Genomic DNA, 13904 nt, shown 5'->3' on the forward strand with positions numbered 1-13904 from the left:
TGGCTTTGGAAGGGGGGGGGGGGCGACGACTGCTTATTTCCTACACCCCTGAAGTTACTGGGTGCAAGAAAAACGAAGTAGCTGGGTTGTATCTTGGCAGGGAAACAGAAACCAAGCGGGTTTTCGTTAAAGGGAGGGAGCAACTCTCTCACTGGAGATGTGTTGATTTGCCTGAACTTTTTCTCGGATGTTTATTCTGCCTCGCGCCCCGAACAATTTCCCCATCTCCCCTGAAAATGCCAGCGCCCGGGGAACTGGTGCCCTCCCTGCCGGGCGCATGGCACAGTTTGCGACGCTCCAAAGTTTCTCCTGGCCAGCCCAGCACAGCCCGGGGTTCTCTGCATTTCTCAGCACGGGGTCTTGGGATCTGGGTTTGAAACCGGGTACAACGAAGCGATCGCCCCCGAGATAACTCGGGACGGGAAAAAGCTAGCTGGAAATGATTTAACCTCTCTGGGAATAGCTGTGGGTGTCTAACACGCTGCCACTCTGCAATAAAAACAACCATGTCCCCTTTGTTTGCTTTTGGGCTGTTTTTTTCTTTCTTTCTTCCTTATGCCCGGTACACCTCTGTTCATTCCTTCCCATTGTCTCTCCCCCACGTCCTGTAACCCTTCAAAGTCGTTTCAAATGACTTTTCTCCTCTTTTGGGGGGCATTTGTCAACGTCCTGTATAGACTGACTAGTTAGTGAAAGCGAAGTGTCTGTGTGTGTGTGTGTGTGGGGTGGGGTGTACCTAATGCACACCCCCGCACACACATACATATTTTATTTCCACGGAATCAATAAGCCCTCATTCATTTCCAGGCGTGTTTGTAAGGAAAGCAACTTAAGTCCTCAGGTAATATGCCTGATGAAAGCTCCCTGCCTATCGGGGTAGTCTTGGAGCATAATGCAGTTTCCCTTGATGGTCAAGGGCAGTAAATCCAATACAATTTGTGTTAATAAAGGGCCAGATTCTGAACTCGGTTGCAGAAGCCACAACCGGCTCCTAATGTGGGTGTCTGCGGGGCATGGTACAGAGGAATTTCCTGGAAGAACGTGAGGACGCCCACCCTCTGCCCCCTCCCCGATCTCAAGTAATTTGGGATGTATCAGAGCCTGGGCTACAAGTGGGAAGCCGTTTAGAAGAGCTGCTGAGTTACAGACCCCCGGGGAAATGCCCCGTTAGAAAGTTAGCTTCCCTCCCAGAGATCTGCCTGCTCTTCCTTCATCCTCTTTCCCAGATCGAATGACTCCGTCCTCTCGGTTTTACAGAGCGAAGGCACAGCCCCCAGGGCGCCGTGGTGCGTGTCTCCCGGGCTCTCCCCGGCTCTGGGTCCCGGAGTGATCCCTGCCCGCCCCGGAGCGCTGAGCTCCCGCCGTGCGCGGGCACCCATCTCGGCTCCGCTCGCTGAGCTTTGCCAGGTGGGTCCAGGAAGCAGAGCTCTCCCCACAGCCAAACTCCGTCTCATTTAAGTTTTCATGATCAGCTTGCAGCCGGGCGAGCCGTTTGCTGCACTTAATCCACAACATATGTTTCCGCAGTAGCAGGTTTGGGGGGGGAGGGGGTTGCGGCTTGGAGCTGAGCAAGTTGTAAATTTTCCGCCTTAGGTTTTCAGCGCCTCCTAGTTACAGCCTAATACCCAGAAAGGCAGGGAGACACCCGCCTCCGGGGCAGCCCAGCCCTCCAGCCCAGGCGCCTTGACCTAGCAGGCCAGCCAGCCTGAGACCAATAGGCAAAAGAGGGTGCCACGGTGTGGAGCAAACCCTCTCCAGCCTAGCAGCTGAGAAGGAGCTGCCTGCTCTTCCACTGCCCCCAGCACACCCAGGCCACTTTCCTTAAGACCTTAGGGTGGAGGCTAGAAAGCTGAATTGACCTCCCCCCTTTCCCCCAGCAATAGCCCCGCAGCCCGCTGATAAAAACCAGAGCTCGTCCTTTGCTAACTTTGACTGCTACCATAAGTTTTCAGGGTGTCTTGTCAGGACGGGTGAGTGTGTGTGTGTGTGTGTGTGTGTTTGTGTGTGTGTGCGCGCGCGCGGTGGAGGGCTGGGAGGAGGGATCCTCTTCTAGCAAGAAACCAAGAGTGCCCATGAACTTCTCTGGACTCGGGGGAGAATCCAAGCACATTTGGGACACAGATCCCCACTGCACTACTGATCTGACATTAGAATGGGGTGGGGGCGGCCTTACACACTGCACTGTAGCTATTTAAATCCTAGAACCCCCCCAAAAAAAACAGCAGCCCCCTATTTCTGATGTCCCGGCCCTGGCGATACCCCCTCCTGGCTTCCCCCCGCGGCTGGCGCGGTCCTGCTGCCCCCAGACCTGCGGGACAGATTTGCCCCCCCCTTGCAAACAACTTGCAAGCTCTGCTAAGCCAGGGAGATCTGGCTGCGCAGGTATCGCGTGTGTGTTTGCGTGGGGAGGGGGGGGGGTTGAACCTGCCCTGGGTGGCTGCAGTGCGATGGGCACCGCCAATGCCATGTGCGGCTGCGAGCCGGGCTTTTCACTTGCAGGCGCTCGGCGGGGGCCCTCCCGGGAGCTGAGGCTCGTCCTGGCGCGGCTGGAGGAGCCGGGACACAGCGGAGCAGGCGGCGGGGAGCCGAGCCGAGCCGAGCCGCCGCTGCCGAGGCGCAGAGCGCCATCTAGCCAACAAACGCCGCAGCCGGCGGAGCCCGGAGCTGGCGAGCTGGAGGCGCGGAGCGGAGCGGAGCGGGCGCCCCACAGCCCCGCGCCAGCCAGGCCCCGCAGCCCCGCGCCGCGCCCGGCTCCTCCGCGGGGCCGGCTCCGCGCTCCTGCCCTGCCCTGCCCTGCCCTTGCGCCATCCTCTCTGGCCCCGGCTTTCTTCATTCAAGTCCTAGCTGAAGTGCACACGCACTCGATCGTGGAGGCAGGGGGGCAGCCTGCACCTGGCTGGCAGCTATTATTCACCTGCCGGCTTCCTCGTCTCCAAGTGGAGGAGAGACAAGGGGTGCACCAAAAAACATCTTCCTGCACAACGAATAAATCCATCTTCCTCCCGGGCGGAGACCCCGCCTGCCTCAGCCACCCAGCCGGGGCAAGCCGCTGGGGCTATGGGGAAGCTAGAGGAAAGCAAGGACAAACTGCACTGGTTTGAATGGTCTTGCGGGGGAAACTTGGATAAAAATGTCCTCAGTTTAAAATAATAATACTAATAATACCAACTAACTACACGCACCCCCCAAGTTTCTAGTGTCTTTATCTCTTCCTTTCAAGGAGAGGGAAACAAAGGCAGAGGCTATTAAATCTCTGTCTTCCCTGCTGCCTTATTAAGGTGACCTTTTATTTTGGAAACTTCTGAGGCTCTCAAGGAAGAAAACAAAAAAATTGAAAACTCCTCAGCCGCCTTTACATTGTTTCTGCAAAATTAAACAAAGACACCAACGATTTGTGGCAATTGTGGCTGCTCTGAGAAGCTTTTTTCACAAGAAACAAAAGTCATTACACATCCTCCGGCTCCTTCGCCTTCTGTGTGTTTGGAGGCAAATAACTAACACAACTACACACCTAGGCATTCAAGCATCTTTATTGTCAACTCCTTTTCAAATTTGACTTCGCAGCTTCAAAAACAAAACAAAACAACAACAACAAAAAATCCTAAATCACGCACTTATTTGCTTGCCACGGACCCACTGCCATTTGCTGTTCTGCATTATTGCTTGTGTTGCTTTGGCTTTTTAATAACTTATTGATTCACGCTGGGGCTACATTAGAGCGCGAAAATGTTACCGGGTGTTGTGCTAGTTTCTTTTTCTTTTTTCTTTTTTAAAGGAGAAATAAATCGCACGTGCATTTAGGAAAATCAGCTCTGCAACACTTCAGCTGCAGGCGGTGGGATCATGCATCATTCCTAACTGGCTTCTGACTTCTCTTCAAATGGGCTTTCTTGTTAAATATATATCTATATCTATAGAGAGAGAGATAGACACAGACACACAGATTTATATACATACATACATGTACTTATACATATACATATGTATATAGATATACACACACACACATACATACATATGTGTGTGTGCATATGTGTGTGTCTCAGAGACATTTTTATTTCTGGTGCACCTCTGACGCCATGGATCTGTCACGATGCAGAAATGATGGAATTAGCATTTAGATAATGACAGTATCAAACTCTTTCGACAGGTTACAATATTTAACCCTAACGCAATACATGCAAGGAGAATCCCCGATGCCTCCTGGACCATGGGGCTGTGACAGAGCAAGGGAGCCAGTGGGCACGTGTAAGATGGGGTGGGGAACAGAGCAAAAGTGAGCCGGTGGGTGCCAGTCCCTACCTATCCCCGTCTGTCTGTCAGTCTCACAAGTTCACAGCAGTTCCTGAAGTTCAGATGCAACCCACACACAGAGAGCAAGGAGAGGCGGAATTGAAATCAAGGTTTAACTTCTTTGGTGTCTTATTAAATCGCACATTTCCCCGTCAAGGTTTCCTTAAACATGAAAACCTTCTCGGCGATGGGGACCCCAGCTGTTTAATTTAACATTGATTTATTGCTTTTAAAAGTAAATTTACACACATGCCAACAGCACTCCGTTTTGTTTCCCCAGACCCAAAGATTTATTTTCTACTTAGCGCTTGTCTGACAAAACAATGTCCTTTAACTTTATTACACATCGATGAGGAAATCTGTCTTATTTTTGTTTGGATTTATTGCTCTGTTACTTGTGGAGACTTTTTGTAATCCAGAAAAGCTAAGGTCAGGAAAGAAATACAAAATGAAACCTAGGCACAGAAGCAAATACCAATAAAGGCATCAGCATGCATTGGCGGATGGCAGTGCACACGCAGCTCTGTTAAAATACATCTGGAGCCAGGAGTATAATTATAAAAAAAAAAAAAGAGGGCGGGGGGGAGATCAGTTTAATTTTGAATGTGCAGGTAGACTTGCCTCCCCGCCCCCCCCCCTCCTTTAGGAGAAGCTCTTCCTTCAAAGCACGTGAGCTCTGATATCTTTCCTGGCTCTTTGCAAAGACTGTCTGGAAATGTATCTATAATTATTGAAAGAAAAAAATATAGGGTTAGCTATACCATGCTGCCTCACCTCCGCGCAGTAAACTCCCAATTACCAAATCTATGTGATGGCAGAACTCAGGGGAATTAAGATGTACTTTGAAGCAGCCTTTACGGTACACTTCATCTACGTTTTGGTTTTCTTTAGTTCTCATTAAAGGGGCACTTTCTTCTTTTCACTGATATACTGTCATTGTGTCCTTCATTTCACTCTCTCTCTCTCTCTCTCTCTCTCTCTCTCTCTCTCTCTCTCTCTCAAAAAGAAGTTCTCACATCTTATCAGGAGGAGACAAAATAATAATAATAATACTTTTAAAAAACCCATGGTTTGGCTTTCTTTTTTTAAAGTGCAAATCTTTTTTTTTTATTTTAAAGCAGGGCTTATTCTTATTAACGAAAGGTCCTTTAATAACAGTGCGATTGGGGGGATATTAGGGGGCTATTTAGGAGGTAAAATTAGAGGAGCGCTCAGTGTTGGCCAATCTGCCCTTTTTTGTGTGCTCTGGGCTCGCTCTCCCGAACTGATTTCTCACAGAGGCATCTAATAATCACTTTAGAGATGTTCAAATGCGGACACTCGCTCTTTGCGAGGCAGAAGTGAAGATGTGACAGGTTTTGTTATCAGGAGGAGAGGGAGAGCTTTGTAAGATATTCCCTTTCTTCCCCCAGAAATACACCATCTCTCAATAAAGACCCCCTGTCTCCAAGCGTGACTACCCCTGCTGGCCGTGTCCACTTTCTGTCCGGTGCGGCCACATAAATCCCAACTCCATGTCACTTAACAGATTTTAATGATTTTTACCAACCCAGGCAGGATTTTTTTTTTCTTTAAGCAAATGGACTTTACTTCTCTCTCTGTCTCTCCCTCTCTCCCCCCATTCTGAAACCCCTTGTGGGCTCTGCCAGTCACCACCCAGATTCATCAAAAAGAAATAAACAAAAATAAAGGGGAAAGCTGCGAAACCTGGAAAATTCCCCTATTCACTTGGGCAGCGGATCCCCCACCCCCCAACCCCGTTTTGCCTTTGAGAAAAGGCCCTGTCACTCAGAAAGGGGCCAGTTCTTTAACCTCTGTCCCCTACACCCATAAGGCAGCCTCCTACCCCCCACCCGTACCCCAGAGGCCCTACCCCTTGGCCCCCACACCCACGTCTTTCCAGCCAAGGAACTGCAAAGAAGCTTTGGCTTCTTGAACCAGGAGACCAGGCACTCTCCAGCCAGGGCAATAGTAGGCCACAGAGGCGAACAGACAGGCAGGGCTGCCCTGCCTAAAACAGTAGAGGGTGAGTTTCTAGCTGGAGGAGCCTGTTTGATCAACTGTTGTCCACAGCTAGGGAGGGGAATGCCTCTGATAAGCCACCAGGACCAGTCCCCAGCCCGTCCGGGTGGAGACGGGCTCCCCTCTGGAGCTGACCAGAAGCGATACACATGTTATCCCCCAGCTCGTGCAATGGATATAATAGAGCCCAACGTCTGGACCAGGGAGCTGTGTCAGCGGAGACGCTCTTCCAAGTGACACACGCAAGGGTGTAATATAGGTCTGCGTGTATCGACACACACTGCCCACACACACCTAACAACTTCTGAAGGTGGGTTGTGTGCTACACAGACCTGCGTTTCACCTTTCATTCCTCACAAAGCCGGGCATTTCTTTGCAGTGGAGTAAATGCACTGATAAGAGAGTTTAGGAGACTTATTTGGGAGGAAATGGAGGGTCAGTTTTGGTCTAAGTGGAACATCTGCAAAACATTCAGACAGCTTATTCAGCAAAGAATCTAGCCATTTATTGTAGAAATAATAAAAGGCACTAATGATTATAGTTCCCACCCTATTCCCCCCAGAAGGGCAAAGCTTAATGAAATAATTCGAAGGTATGCCTCATTTCTTAATGGTGGAATTAAAACAGGGGGAAAAAACAAAGTAAAGAGCAAGCAAGAGGAGGAAGAAGGAGGAGAAAAAGAAACACATTCTACTCCACTTCCCAGTCTTGTGTGCTGAAGGGAATAGGATCCGTGTTGAGAAATGAGGTAAATAAAATGGAAGTGGGAATGCTATTAAACACAGCATACCATGCGAGGCCCGCGCATAGTTCCGCCTTGATATGCAATTAAATTACAGCAAATTCCTCTTTAAAGAATATCGTTTGGAATCCTTCTTTAAGATTCAAGGATGTCTGAGGTTAAGTAGCTTTTAAAACGTCAGTTCTAAATGGCTTATGCAATGAATAGCTACCTTTAAATCCTAAAACCATTATAAATATGCTATACATATGGATGCCAGTTTATCTCTACATATTTCTTTTTAAAATGAGGAAAGCATTCATAAAAAGCTACTTGGCACACTTTATTTTAGGAAAGCAGATGTTAATTTTTTCACGTATCATTTTATGACCAAGTACATGTGTAACATTGGAAAGCATCCAGAACGCCTCTATTATTTGCTAAATGACTGTTAGTCGAGGCAGACTATTCTCAGCATAGCCAAGGTATAGGTTATATCAATAAAATAAACATCTGTGATTTTAGTAGGAGAGGCAAAAAAAATTTTTTTTTAAGAGTTACTATAAAAGTGGAAAAAGCATTTGTGTAGGAAGAACACACCTGCACTAGAGTGAATTGGCTATTGCTTTATGCAAAGCAGGCTCTCTGTTGTGTACTCGAGATTATTTACTTTGTGTAAAATAAGGTTTAAAAACCCATGCTAAAATCTGATCCGCATTGTAGCTTTCTCCCCAACGTGATAACATTTATTGTGCGCTGTTTTAAATGCCCTGGGATGTATTCCAGGCAAGAGGTGTGGGGGTTTTTTTTCCCCCTTCAACAGCCCGATCTTTAGCGTGGAGGAATGTATTATTATATGCAGTTTCTCCCTCAAAGTGTTTGAGTCGGAGAATTCCCATAGAGAGCTGGGTTTTCTTTTTCCTCCCCCTCCCATTCCCAAAATATCTTTGAGAACCCGGGCTTGTTTGCACTGCGTTGTACGAGGACTGGAGCACATGAGAAATAAAACACACACCCGAGCATGGAGCCCTGGCGTAATAATTAACCATATGCAATATTTATTGTTCTGTAATGTTTGCTATCAGGAAGGCAAATGCAGTGAATTGAGGTTTAACAAATATAGTGTTATTGATCAAAAGCAATAAATAAATATGCATATGCATTATTTATATAGGCATACATGCATATATACACACACAGGACCAGCTCATTATTACATATTACAAACGCTGGCTCCACCGAAAAGCTCCAGTGACTGCTCCTTTTTTTTTTTTTCCCCCTTAGCACTGCCCTTTGCTAAGGTGCCAGGGAGGAGGTTTTTAACATAAAATGCTGCAAATATGAAAAATAGGTCACCAATAAAATTGGTCTCAGCATGGAGTGTAATTGTAACAAAATGCCGCTGCGTAAAATCGAGGAGCTAGCTGGCGGTGGTGGCAGAGTCGCAAACCATCTGGTGTGTATTAAAAGCAGTGCTGTAAATATTGCTGAAAACTAATGCATTATCAGCTTCTATAAGTGCACGGGGCCTGCAAGCTTTCCATATGTTGGAATATGTAGGGAAAGGAGGGAAAGGGGTCCTATCAAGCTGGGGCTCTGCAAGCAGGGGCTGGGCAGGCTCCTCGTGGAAATTCGTCCCACAAGAGAGAGAAGGAGAGAGGGAGGAAGAGGAAAGAAAGGAAAGAAAATAGAGAGGTAGGATCTGCCCCTTCGCAGGCTCCCCCCCCTCTCCCAGTGCAGAGGATAGGGTAGGCGCTGGTGACGTCACGGCACATCAGGGCAGGAGAGTCAATGTTACCGGGAGAAGCGGCTCATCTGTTTCCCATCACTTGGGAAGTTTTGCTTGGACTTTTTTTTTTTAAGTTGTTTTTGTTTACTACTTCTCCGCTCCGGGGCGGCGGGTTGTCCCCGCCGAGCCTGCTACCCGGCTCGTCCTGCGGGGCTCCGGCCCAGCCAGCCCCGGGTTGCCCCGTAGGACGCTCATAGGGCCGGCAGCGCGCGCACACGCACGAAACGAAGCGCCTCGGAGGAAGCCGGCCCCGGGCAGGCGCCACCAGCCCCTGGACTCCTGCAGGCGTGACGTTTCTTCAGCCCTGCCACTTCTCCTGCCCCGTTCTCCCACCCTGCCAGGGGTTTCCCTGCCTCCAGATGCACCTTCCCAGGCAGGCACCGGCTCCCCCAGCCCCTCTGGTCCAGCTTCGTGCCATTGTTCTCCCTCGCAAGAAAACTTCGGCTGCAAATTCACAGCAAGCCCCTTCCCCCCAGTCTCCCTCTCTGCACTGAGGTCACTTACTCTTTCTCGCCGTTGGCCTGTAGTTCCTTAATCTCGCCTCGTCCTTCTCTTCTGGTCTTCAGGCTGTGCTGTGAGAGCCTTGTGTTGATAAACCTGCTGTTAATGACAGCCCAAGTGCAATCAGAAAAGAAATAAAACTCTTACTTTTTTTCCCCCAAGCTGCATTCCCCTCTGACCGCTGCCTCCTTTAATTATGGAAGCTATATTTCTTCTTTGGGAGTCATTCGTGGGGTTTTTTGGGGGGGCTTTAGGTGGAAAGGCGTTTCTGCTGAGTTATTTTTGAGCAGGGACCAGTGCCCCATATGCAGAGGCTTTGAGTGAAGTGCAGATTGAGACATATCGGGTTCCCTATAAAAGGATCATTTCATGTGGGAGGTTGGACACAAAGTTTGGACTCGTGACTGGCATTCCTGAGAGACATGCATATTTTAAAACAACAAAGCAAGCTCGAAACAAGGCTTAGAGGAGGAAAAAAAAAAAAAAAAAAAAACTTGGAAAGAAGTTACTAAGTGACAAACATCTGTCAACATGGACTAATTTGTACGCTTTCTGGAAAAATACCTGACTAGTTTAATTTATAACTTCAGGGAGCAGTGTATAGTTTGCAGTAAGTTGTGTGCACTCTGCTTCTCAGAAACCTTGTTAGAAATGGATTTGAGCTCAACGCTGGAAGTTTAAAGAGCTTTCTGGCCTAGAGATGAAAGTCACAATTCCTCTTTTTTTCTGGCTCTTTGTGGAGAATTTTGTCACCGTTTGGAGAGGAGCGTTAATCGGGAAATAAGCAGGGGAAAAGACACAAAGCAAACACCGATGTAGAGATTTGCTCTTTTCTTTTTTTTTTTTCTTTCCTTTTTTTTTAAAGCAACCGGTAGTTTTCACCCTGTAGGGGGAAAAAAATGAAGCTCTTTTTGATATGCCCCATAAATCGTACGTAAGAGAGAAAAAAAACCTCATGATACGCGTATGTGTAACCACACCAAAGCTTCTTGCTACAGGTGACAAAGGAAAAGTAGCAGACCACTTTCACCATCACTGGTGCAGCTCTTTACACCGCCGCGATAGCACACGCACGGGCACGGGCATTATATGGAAGGGATAGAAGTTTGCACAACCCATTGGGAAACAACAGTGGGTAGGGCCTTGCCCATTTGTTTTTTAACATCTTGTCTCTTCTGGAACCAAGTGGAAGTTAGTTCACTGCGCAGAGCCCACGTATAAATCTGTTTCTCTTAGAGATTTGAAGACAAAAGGAGAGGAGGCCTAGTGGTGAGCTGGATATCTCTGTTAGTTGTCAGTGCAGGTCCATGGGCAGGGAGGGAATGCTAATGAGGCTTTGCAAAGCGGACTGAAAACTCTCTCTCTCTCTCTCTCACACACACACACGGTCTCTCCCCCTCTCCCTCCTATACCCACAGAGTGTGCTCTCAAACACTCGCATAGAATATCCTTGTCTGATTCTCACACACAGAATATCCCTCTCTGAGACACGCACAGCCTCTCTCCCCTGCACACACAGGATCTCTGTGTCTGCCTTGCAGACACCCTGAACCTCTGACTCTCTCATGGACTGTCTCTCCCTCCTCTCACAGCCCGGGGATCGATAGCTGACCCCACGGTTTGGCCAATGCTTTATTTATTTGGCCAGGCAATGATATTATCAGCCTTAAACGTTATATACAGCAAATGTCTTCCTAAATCAACACAATAGGATAGCTTACAGCAACCAGACTGATTTCCCTGAAAGTACTCCCCGCCACCCCACTTCTCTTTCCTTCTCCTTTTTTCTTTTCTTTTTTTTTTTTTTTTACAGGTGGGGTTATTTTATACTCTGTAGTTTTGGATTTGATCCATTGCTTTAAGCTTGATGGAGGACTCTGCAGACAAGGAGATGTATATACACTATTATACAGCCATCATTGAGATTACTAACAGTGATTCTCTTGTCAGCCAGACGGTCCTGCTTTGAAACACTACTCACATTATCCTGATTTTTCAAAATTGGGGTAAGAGTGTTTCAAAAAGATACAGTTTCCTACTGTCCTCTTTGTTAATTGTTCTCTTTAGTAGCAATTATATTTATAAACCGGTCTGGTACCTTTCACGTTGTGTCTTTGTGTTTCCAATGGAAACCACGTGTGTGTGTGTGTGGGGGGGGGGGGATGAGCCTTCCCCTGCTTCCCCAATCATACAGGCATTTAGATTTGAGTTACAATCATCACCAGGCCAGAAATAATAATTGGTGACACAGTCACCAAGGTCATACGTTTTACACCGTGCAACCTCACAGCAGCTCCGAGCAAGCTATTGTACTTGCAGCTGACAGGGCAAGAGACGGGGGCTTTTCTATGCCAGTCCTCTGTAATTTTGTTTTACAGGTGGTTACACCTTGCACCAGAGAAAATATCCTGCAGGAAGATGCCTGCAGTTTTTTTTTAACTCCAGTCATCCACCAGGCACCCAGAGACAGAGACGGAGACAGAGAGAGGAGAGAGGGCTGTAAGACTGAAGTCACCTTATCTTTGTGATCTCGACACTTCCCCCCTTGCTCTCCAGCCGGTTGGGGCTGGGATCGGAGGGGGAGCCCGAGATATTTAGGGGAGCATTTTACTCCAGATCCTTCAGTGAAAAAAAAAGGGAGTCGGAAAATGGATTCGCTGACAAGTAAGGATAATAAATGAGAGGCGCTTTCAGATAGATATCTCAGACGTGAAATTGCGCCCAGCTGGTTGTGTAAGCAAACAAATAGTTTCATGTTAGGGACTCTCGACTTGTGGTTTGATGAATAGAACACGACAGAGGTAAATGGCTCTTTAACTCATTTAGGAATAAAACTCTTTGGCTTCCGAAGTAAAAGACCTGGTGACGCCATGGATCCTGAGCAAGCACTTTAACAAGAGTTTTATGAGTTTCCACTTGTGTTCCCAAATCGCCCTCTCCCTGCCCCATCTCGCCCCCCTTTTCCCCCTCTCCCCCTCTGTGAAACCGTCTCATGTTAGGAGGAATCACCACCTCATTAATGCTGGGAAACCCGGCAGGTTTGCAAGGTGGCAGAACAACGTGCTGGCGACCAGGCAAGCAGTGGAGGAGAGCAACACGCTCCATATGTGTGTGCATATATATTCCCACCAAGCACCCTTGAACTGCTGCAGTGATATTCCTCCCCGGTCGCTCTGACCCGGATGGTGTAAAAACCACATCAAAGCCAATGGCAGCGAAGCGAAATAGGAAAGGGATCGCTGGGCATTTTTTTAAATGCATTGCTTAATTTTCTTGTTTCAGTCATTCTGTTTCCAAAATGGGGAGGAGGGCACTGGAAAGAAGCTGGGGTTGGGGAGGAGGAGGATTTCTAAAGAAAGCACCCGATTAGACAGGCTTAAGGATCGGGTCTGTGAAAACATTATTTCAAGGCTCAAAGCTAACTTCCAGAATAATCACAATGTTCCATGAAACCCGAGGAAGCAGAGCGCCAGGATCTGTAATAACCGTGTAACATGTCATTAGGGAACATTGTTTATGAATGCCTCTTCACTTGATCATTGGTGGTGTAGTTGGTGAAACAATATCTATCCATCCATCCATCCATCCATCCATTCCAGCAGGGCTGTTCCACCAGGAGGCGAATGTGCAGTCTTGCTACTAGCGGTTCCTTGGGGGAAACTTCCTGAGATCCCTTTTTGATTTATAACTGAGGCTTGTGTCTACATCTACAACAGTTTACATCTACTTCAAAGCAGCCAAAGTTCTCAGGCGCTCGGTGTGTTTGTGGGAAAGGGAAGACCTGACTTTCATATGTCAAAGGTAATTTTCTCATAAGGCAGAGGGAGTTTGGATTAAGCCCCTTTCCGTCTACTAAAATGTATTTTCGCTCGGTGTTTGGAGTCAGTCTCCTTTGCAATAACTAAAGTGGAGTTTACTTTTTCCTTTATTACTTTTACAGTAACGTAAAATCACCTGGAGCCGGAGGCGTCCGAGGAAACGCTTTGTATAATATCCATTATTTATCTCCCACTAAAAGAGCATCTCTGCATATAGGCGAACCTGCCTGTGCGACGCATTATTAAACCCGACCCTCTCAGTGGTGTGATGTGTGCAGTAAAAAGTGCCACTTACAAGGCTTTTCAAATCCCTGCTAATTTTAAGGGATGCCAGAGGGGCCGGGGCCATCCTTTTCTCCCTTGTAGGTGTTTCTAAACGATCTCTGCTCTGCTTTCGGCTCTGTTAGAAGGCGGCAGACTCAGGACTGCCAAAACTGGCCTCCTAGGTCAGCTGAGCCAGAGACTGAAATCTAGACAGGGAAAGGGTCAGATACGATTCTCTCCCACCTTTCCCTTCGGCCCGAAAACCATCTATTTAAAATAAACAAACAAATAAATAAATAAATCCTCCCCCCTACCCCCCAAAACCAGCAAGGTTTATTTGATCTCCCCGGGTAGGCAGAGATCCTGCCCTGACAGTCTACCAAGAAATCAGCTGTGGCTCAAGCACAAAGGAGGTGGACTCCAAATATTGATTTGATTGAATGGCAACACCCTAATTGGGGTGTGGGAGGAAGCAAGCGAGTCAGTGGGAAGCTAA

At 47.7% G+C, this 13904-nt stretch overlaps 1 long non-coding RNA gene across 2 annotated transcripts in view; it reads right to left on the reverse strand.

The window, feature by feature from the left end:
• LOC109282241 (uncharacterized) overlaps positions 1–12239 on the reverse strand; it is a 28301-nt gene extending 16062 nt beyond the window's left edge. The window contains exon 1 of one of the 2 annotated variants that reach the window (XR_002089175.2): positions 9330–12237. This is a non-coding gene — a long non-coding RNA (uncharacterized LOC109282241). Of the gene's footprint in view, positions 1–9329 lie in introns of both variants that reach the window. The other variant, XR_002089174.2, reaches the window with a different exon arrangement.
• Positions 12240–13904: the final 1665 nt, after the last annotated feature.

This window comes from Alligator mississippiensis, chromosome 3 (assembly GCF_030867095.1).
Source record: "Alligator mississippiensis isolate rAllMis1 chromosome 3, rAllMis1, whole genome shotgun sequence".
Lineage (NCBI taxonomy): Eukaryota > Metazoa > Chordata > Crocodylia > Alligatoridae > Alligator > Alligator mississippiensis.